This window comes from Rattus rattus, chromosome 11 (assembly GCF_011064425.1).
Source record: "Rattus rattus isolate New Zealand chromosome 11, Rrattus_CSIRO_v1, whole genome shotgun sequence".
Lineage (NCBI taxonomy): Eukaryota > Metazoa > Chordata > Mammalia > Rodentia > Muridae > Rattus > Rattus rattus.
In genome coordinates this window covers 60591437-60599676 of record NC_046164.1, presented here as the reverse complement: position 1 = coordinate 60599676, position 8240 = coordinate 60591437, and the positions used below count along the sequence as shown (strand labels likewise).

The 8240-nt window shown below is 41.4% G+C and overlaps 1 pseudogene; it reads left to right on the top strand.

The window, feature by feature from the left end:
- The first annotated feature begins 523 nt into the window (after window positions 1–523).
- Window positions 524–1110, top strand: LOC116912013 (annotated as a pseudogene).
- The last annotated feature ends 7130 nt before the right edge of the window (window positions 1111–8240 follow it).

Here is an 8240-nt window from a genome sequence, read left to right as displayed (position 1 = left end):
TGAGATCCTGTCTGCCCATTTCTGTCTATATTCTTTAGACTTTCAAACTGGCTTGAGGGAAGAATTTCAAAAGATTTGAAGAAGCCAGCTAAGAGGAAAAACTTAGAAGTTTATAAGCCAACCTTAATGACAAATTCTGGTATGAGTCTACTAATGCCAGAATGCTGATAGTAATGTGGAAAGCAGAAACTGTGCTCTGAAATTTCAGATGTGACTGGGACTATACTAAAAGTTAGATTAATAGTCATTTACATTACATTCTAATGAATAACTTGTCCAGATTTTGTCTATTTCCCAAGAGTTTGTATTAAAGATGAACATTACCCACCTTGGCTCTCCTCCCTTTTCTCTCAGCCAACTTTTACCACCAGCTCCAGCCTCGGCTCGCCTTCCAGAGACCCTTCCTTAGAGCTGAGCTACTGAAGAGTTTCTCTTCCACCCTCAACCTGGCAGTACCGCAGCTCCAAGGCAGCCTGGCCAGCCAGCCTCCCTCGCAGTTCAGCCCTTCCTGAGTCCTCCTGTCATGAACCTCTTCCGATTCCTGGGAGACCTCTCCCACCTATCATCTTGTTACTACTCAAAATCTGTAAGTCGTGATCGTGTGCAGGCATTAGAGCCAAGTCCTGTTACTGTGGTGTTCACTACCTGATATCTGGACCTGTTCACCAACTACATTTCACTCTACAATACCTGCATAAATGTGGTCTACATAGCTTGTTCAAAGCTACTTATGGTGGAAACCATGAACTTTCTAGGTGGAGTTTTTTGTTGTTCCTACTGCTATTTTGGCGTTCAAAAATAGCATTACTTCACCCCTCTGGAGATTCTATGGTCTTTCTCCATCCACCTGGAGTCAGTGGCTATCTTGACACAGTTTTTCATGGTGAGCAAGTTGGTGAGGCAGAGACCATCACCAGCCATTTCCTGTTTGCACTGGGTGTCTATCATACACTCTATCTCTTCAACTGGATCTGGTGTTACCACTTCTACGGCTTCTTTGACCTCATTGACATCCTTACTGGCCTGATCCAGACAGTCCTCTATTGCGATTTCTTCTACGTCTATATCACCAAAGTCCTCAAAGGGAAGAAGCTGAACTTGCTGCCATAACCCTGGCCTCACCAGCCTTCTCCGAGGCAGGGCAGGAAGCAGAGAAGAGAAAGGCTGCAGAAGACCAAGAGCTTTCCCATCCAGAGTTGACTTTGTGAAGAGCTCACTTCTCCAGGCTCCCTACCCCTAAAGCTGGGTTTTGGGGTCCATGGAAGACCTCCTCTCCTGGGGAGCTCAGGACCTGAGCTATTTCTAGTCTTTAGTCTTTTAGAGAAGAAAAAAAAAAAATCTTTCCACTATTTGGTTTTTGATTCTGATGACTTTTTTCTCTTCTACCTGGCCATGATTTTTCATAAACTGTGTTTTGAGTGTTCTCTGAACCAGGTCTGATGGAAGTCTATCCCCTTCTCCAAGGTTCCACCCTAACCCCATGGTTGTCAAACACTACATCTGCTAATGTCTGCCTGCCCACCTTGGCTATGACCACGATGCTCCCCTACGAGTTCCTGGATTGGTGGTAAGAAGGAAGAAAGTTAAGGAGAATCTCCTAATTTTTCATGATTTTTCCCCCAGAATATGTTAACGTTCATGGGGGGGGGGTTGTTATGCTTTTGATAAATAAGGAAAAGCTATGGGTTTAGGCCTGAGAAAGAGGTTGGCTGACCCTAACTATACTCTGACACCATGTTTTTGTACTGGCTGATTCTTTGTTCTCTTTAAATAAACCAAGGGAAACTGTCAAAAAAAGAAAGTAAAGGTGATCATTATTCTACAAAGCAACCTAGAGTGCCTGCAATGGCATGGTTATTGTCGTCTTCTTTTAGCCATATTTAGAGTAAAAGTAAGTCAGTTAAAGTAGGGCAAAAAGATTTGACAAACATGCTGCCTGGGTTAAATAGGAGAGCTTTTAGAGTTTAGTTCAAGGATGGTACAACTGCTGGCCGAGATGAAAGCTACTGAAAAGAAACCATGTACTTTTATCAAGTCATTAGGAAAGATGATGTAGGAAAAGCTTGGGAATTAGTTGCGCCATCCTTATCAAAGGGTGAAGCATGCAGAAGTGGAAATTCACTTAAAAGATATTACTTTGGGAAGAGAAGTCTAAGGTTTTCTGCTTCCCCATGTGGTGTTTTGAACAAGAATGGCTTCCATATGCTCATATGCTTGGTCCCTAGCTGATAGAACTGTTAGGAAAGGATTAAGATATGTGGCCTTGTTGGAAGAGGTGTTTCACTGGGGATGGACTTTGAAATCTGTTCAAAAACCCACACCAGCCCCATCCATCCATCCATCTATCTATCTATCTATCTATCTATCTATCTATCTATCTATCACCTATCTATTATCTCCTGATGTTGGATTAAATGTAAGCTCTCAACTACTGCTCTCAAATCATTCTTGCCAGTCTCCTGCCATACTTTCTGTCATGATGGTCATGGATTCTAGCCCTCCAAAATTGTAAGTAAAACCCAAATTAAATGGTATCTTTTATAAGTCATGGTATTGCTTCACGTCAACATAAAAGTTCTATGGTATCCCATATTCAAATCTAGCCCCACTGTAGCCATAAGCCAAGTAGGCCTGTCTCCTGTTTGAGCTAACAGCAAACCATTGTACCAACCACATGATGCTGGTTTGGCAATCATGCAAAATGAAAGCGATATTGAATCATGAAATCTTTCACTCATATTTCCAAAAGAAACCAAGAAATACTAGGCAACTTATCACCGAGCCATTCCTGAAGTCTTTTCAGGATACCTTTGATATGGCAATATATGAAATTGTAAGTGTGGAGATCAAAGCCATAGTGGAGAGCTTAGGAAGTTAAAGGTGCCAGGAAGATCTGCCAAGGAAAGTTCCAAGTAATGAACAGAAATAGCCCCTGAGAGATGCCTGGCAAGGCCATAAGACAGGACTACCCAAGGCCTTTACACCTTACATTACATCAGAATATACCTCGGAGACCAGACATGAAGCTTTAGGGATTAAATTTTACCCGTGGGGTTTTTAATTTCACTTGGAAATCATTCATTTTTTTCTATTATCTACTCATCCTTTTGGGGATGGAAATATTTATTTTGTGATATTACATGTTGGGAGAATGTTAAATATATAATATTTTGAGTAAAACTTAATATGGTTTTACAAAGTCTCATTGCCAAGAGTTTGACTTGAGTCTCAGAGAAGATTTTGAGCTTACATTTTTGATAAATATTGTAACTTTAAGTCCTTGGAGACTGCTAAATATAGATAATATACTTTACATTGTAAGATGGACATAAACTTTTGGAACAAGAGCATAATGTTTAAATGGTTTAGGTATAAAGTGTCCCTAAACAAATAGGTCTGTGTGTTGAAGATTTAGTCCCAAATGCAATTTTCACAGATGAGAGTTGAGGGATATGATGGACTCATGATGGATCTGATCTAATCGATGAATGAACCCACTGAATGGTTGATAACTGAAGGAATTATTGGGAAGTGGTGGAAAATATGGAAGCTGAGGCCTAATTTGAGGAACTGGGGGCTAAGGGTGACTTTTAAGATTGTCTTGAGATGAATTTCCATGAAACACAGAATTTCCAAGGTTGACTTCCTTAAGATAAGTTTCAAATAACTATTCAAAATTTTTAGACATATTAAAGGCAGAAATTATTTTTAGCAGTTTCTACCTTGCATAGTAGAAATTCCAAGGAATAAAGCATCTCTTATCTTTACAAATAGTTGTCACGAACCATAAGCTAACATCCTTTCTTGCTAAAAAGTCTCTTGCACAGTCTTTAAAACTGTACCTACCACAGTGCTTTATAAATCATTATCTAATAAGACTGTTAACACTTCTGGTACTTACTAATGACACATTTATGTATTTAAAATCTTGGCCTTGTGAATTTTCATATCTGTAGATGTTTGTATGTGTAAGTGGTTCTTGAACCAAGCCCCTAAGAATGTTAAGGTCGTGGTTAAATCTAGCTGGTCTTCAACTATTATGGCATTCAGATACAAGTTCTAGGATGCTGTCATAAATGAGAAGACACATTTCTTCCTAAGGTTTAGTAATCCCTTGTATATTTATTCATTCAACCATCGAGAGACACTCCTGCAGTTTTCACATCTTGGCTATTGCAACTAATGTTATAATGAATGTAGGAATTCAGATGTCTCTTTAACATATTTATTCAATTTCTTTGGGATATATACTTAGTAGTGAGATCCCAAATGAGATGTTGATTTATGTCTGAACCTACCAATATTCCAAGATCTCATCAAATCTTACTAGGAGATGTTTAATAAGATATCAAGCAATTATTTACTTAGTTATTCATGTATTGAAACATTTGGAGCACAGTAAAATTAGGAATAAAGCAAGGACCAAGAACAGGTCCTAACCTCCTTGAGTTCAGTGGCCAGCAGGGAACAGCAACCTTACAATTGAATACATGAAGACACACTAGGCACATTGGAGAGATGCACAGACAAGTCTTTATATATTAATAAGATCCCTAAGAAAATGGTATTTAGCTAAAGAAAGCCAGATGATGAATGAGGAGGAGGAAATGTGTTCTGAGATGGTCAGATAGTATTATCACTTCTGAAATAAGAGGGAAATGTTGAACTCTATCAGCACCAGTGAAGAAGCATTGAGTTGACAGGAAAGAATGGAAAGAACACTGGAGGATAAGTACCAAGGCACATGAGCAAGTTCAAGCATTCTGAAGGGAGGGGCAGAAGGAGGGGCATGGAAGGAGAGAAGAGAGGGAAGGAAGAGAGGTCATAGGGAGGAGGGGAGAGAGGGAGAAAGGGACAGAGAAAGGCAGAATGCCGGGGTTCGGAGCCTCACTCTAATGGCAGGAAGAACCCAGAAGGATTGAAATGTGTTTCCTAATGCTACAAGTTACCACTTAAGCTTAACACAGCAGAAACGGATTCTTGCTTCTGTAGCAGATGGAAGCCTGAAGCCAACATATCCACGGTGCTGCCTGCCCCCGAAAACCTCCAGGGAAGATGCTGCATAGCTGCTTTCAGGTTGCTAGAATTGGCTGCCAAACTTTGCTCATAGACCTACCACTTCATCCTCTGCCTTTGTCAGCATCTAGCCTTCTCGTCTGTGCCTCTGCCTCTGCCTCTGCCTCTGCCTCCCTCTGCCTCTGCCTCTGCCCCTCTGCCTCTGCCTGCCTCTGCCTCTCTGCCTCTCTCTCTGCCTCTCTGCCTCTCTCTCTCTCTCTCTCTCTCTCTCTCTCTCTCTCTCTCTGTCTCTCTCTCTTACTCTCTCTTTGTCTCTCTCTCTGTCTCTCTCTCTCCCTCTCTCTCTCTCCTCTCTCCCTCTCTCCCTCTCTCTCTCCCTCTCTTTCTCCCTCTCCTTCCTCCCCCCCTCTCTCTCCACCAGTCACAGGATGGATTTAGGGTCCTGATCCAATATGATTCATTTTAATTTGATCACCCATGAAAAAAGTCTGTTTTCAAATAAAGTCAAATTCATATGTTCTAGCTGGTCCACCATTCAGGAGGAACACAGCTCAACCCACTCCTTTTAGAAAAATTATTTTGAGGGAAAAAAGGGGGGGAGAAATGAAAGAAGGAACAAAGATTAGGAGGATGAAGATTAGCTTCTTGTTCATCTTTATTTTGGAACTGTGAAGATTGTCCTGAGGTCCTAGGCATAGCTCTGAGCCAAGAGCTATTTCCAAGAGCTGCTCTTCAGTCCTTACCCCAAGGGGTAAAGATGAGAGTGGCGACTTCACCTGTCCATGATGACACAGAAGATCAGGTCTTCTGCCCGCCTCCCAGGATGGCAGCTGAAGACACCTCAAAGTAGTAAGGAGCCTTCTGTGTGGATTTCTAGAATGTCAGAAAGACTGTGCCGTGGCACCATTCTGGCTCCAAGCACACTTTATATTCCTTATGCAAAGCCAGGGCAAAAGGTGAATGGTTAACACATCATAAAGCAAGGCTGTGTCGCAAGCAGACAGAGTCGGAGGGTTCCCACACGCTGCACTGTGTCCACTTATTCAACAGCAGGTCAGAAATGTTCTTTTTAAAGATAAAACTAGCAAGACCCATGCTCACACATACATGCCCATACTTAAAGATGCCTGCTTATTTTTAAAGAGACTCTTATCTGAAACATCCAGTCACAGAAATGAATTCTGAGACAAAGAGGGGTCAACTGAGGGAAACAGTTCAGACAGATGGCCGCTGGTGTCAACGGAAGCACAGACAGCCTCCATCCTTCCCCTCATCCCCCCGTTGCCTCCATCATCCATGTTTGTAAGGGTGTCCTGAATTGTTGAGAAAAGGCGAAACTTAGTATGTCTCAGGGAGAAACATGAATCCTGAGGCACAGGCTATGGATTTCACAATGCATGGCCCTGCTGCCACCTCAAAAATCCTATCAGAACACTTAACCCTCAGTCTTCTCTTTTCTATGTCTTTTTTTCTGCAATGTTAAAATAGAATTGGAAAGGGGATGGAGGGAGGGAAGGAGGGAAGAAGGGAGAGGGGAAAATGAGGAAAAGAGGCAGCAAGGGAGGCAGAGGGAGGGAGGGAGTGGAGAGAGAGAGAGAGAGAGAGAGAGAGAGAGAGAGAGAGAAGAGAGAGAGAATGAAATAAACCTGAAATGATGAGATTGATAATCCAAAAATGAAAAAGACAATGGTCCAATTGATTATTTGAATATTTATTACTGGTGAGAAAAAAAAGAAAAAGGAAGGAGAGAAATAACTTTAAATCAGTTCACAAATCATAAACTTGTTCCTGGAAAATAAAAATGAAACCATGTTTGAAAGCAGTTAATAAGCATTTTTTTCTGCTAGGAAGTGGGTGCTTTTTGTGCATGGGGAAAACGGCTCAAGGCTTTGCCTCATCTCCTAGAAGCATCCCATATTCTTAGATGTGACGTTGCCTTGGAAACCACAACTTGGTGACCTCGTTATTTCAACCTAATCCTGCTTTGAAATTATAGTTGCTCCACCCTTTTGCCTGGCTAACCTGATAACATAATCATTGTAAATGAGGATGGGAAAAAAACAGCATGCTATGGTCCCTCCGGTGACACGAGACAGGTCTTACCTTATCGTGGAAACAGACGAACAATTAAACGCTATGAATCAAACACCCTAAAAGTAGATTTTCTTATTTTTTTAATGGTTTGTTACGCTTACTTTTCAAAACGTACTAGTGGATTCAGTATAGCAGGGTATTTTTTATCACTAAATGAAATGAAAAATTTCCATTTTTGCTTTTGAAAAACTGTCAAAGGTGAGGTACTTAATTAGGCATTTGTTTTTCCCAATAGCCAAATACAAACCAGAATGAGAACATAATTTTTGAATGAATAGACTGACAGTATTTGGGGTTATTTGTCCTACTTACACTCCTCTTACTAAAGCCCCACTAGTCATTGTCATCTTAAGTTCATGTTCCTTTCAGAACAAAGGTGCCTTAGAGACAACATTTAAATTCAGAAAGCATCAAGTGTAGATGCAGTTTAATGAAAATGCAACTTACTTATTTATTTCCGTTTAGGTGCATTGAGATCAATGCTTAGAAAGAAGAGAAATTCTGTTCTCTGTCTCATTCACTACCACCCCCTACTCTAAAGAACTTGTATCTCAGTAACACTTCCATACTTAATAAATTCAAATGCTGACAGCCCAAATAGCTATGAAATATGGTGCTGCCTCAGGCTCCTGGGTGTCCCTCACCTGCTGCAAGCCAGTCACCTATTGTCACCCAAAAGATGCTCAACTGTGGCACTTGAGAAGATCAAACTCATATATCGCATACAGCCCATCCTCTTGGTAGTAATTTGCCTTGCCCTTCTGCCTGATTGCCGTGTACTTGCCTCAATATATAAACGTTGGGGTTTTTACTTTTTTTTCATCTTTACGAACTTGGGTATTTCTTATTTACATTTCGATTGTTATTCCCTTTCCCGGTTTCTGGGCCAACATCCCCCTAACCCCTCCCCCTCCCCTTCTATATGGGTGTTCTCCTCGATCCTCCCCCCCACTACCACCCTCCCCACAAACAATCACATTTTACTGGGGGTTCAGTCTGGCAGGACCAAGGACTTCCTTCCACTGAAAGCTCTTACTGCTTTTCATTCATTGCTACCTATGAGGTTGGAGCCAGGGTCATCCACGTATAGTCTTTTGGGTAGTGGCTTAGTCCCTGCCTGGTTGGTTGAT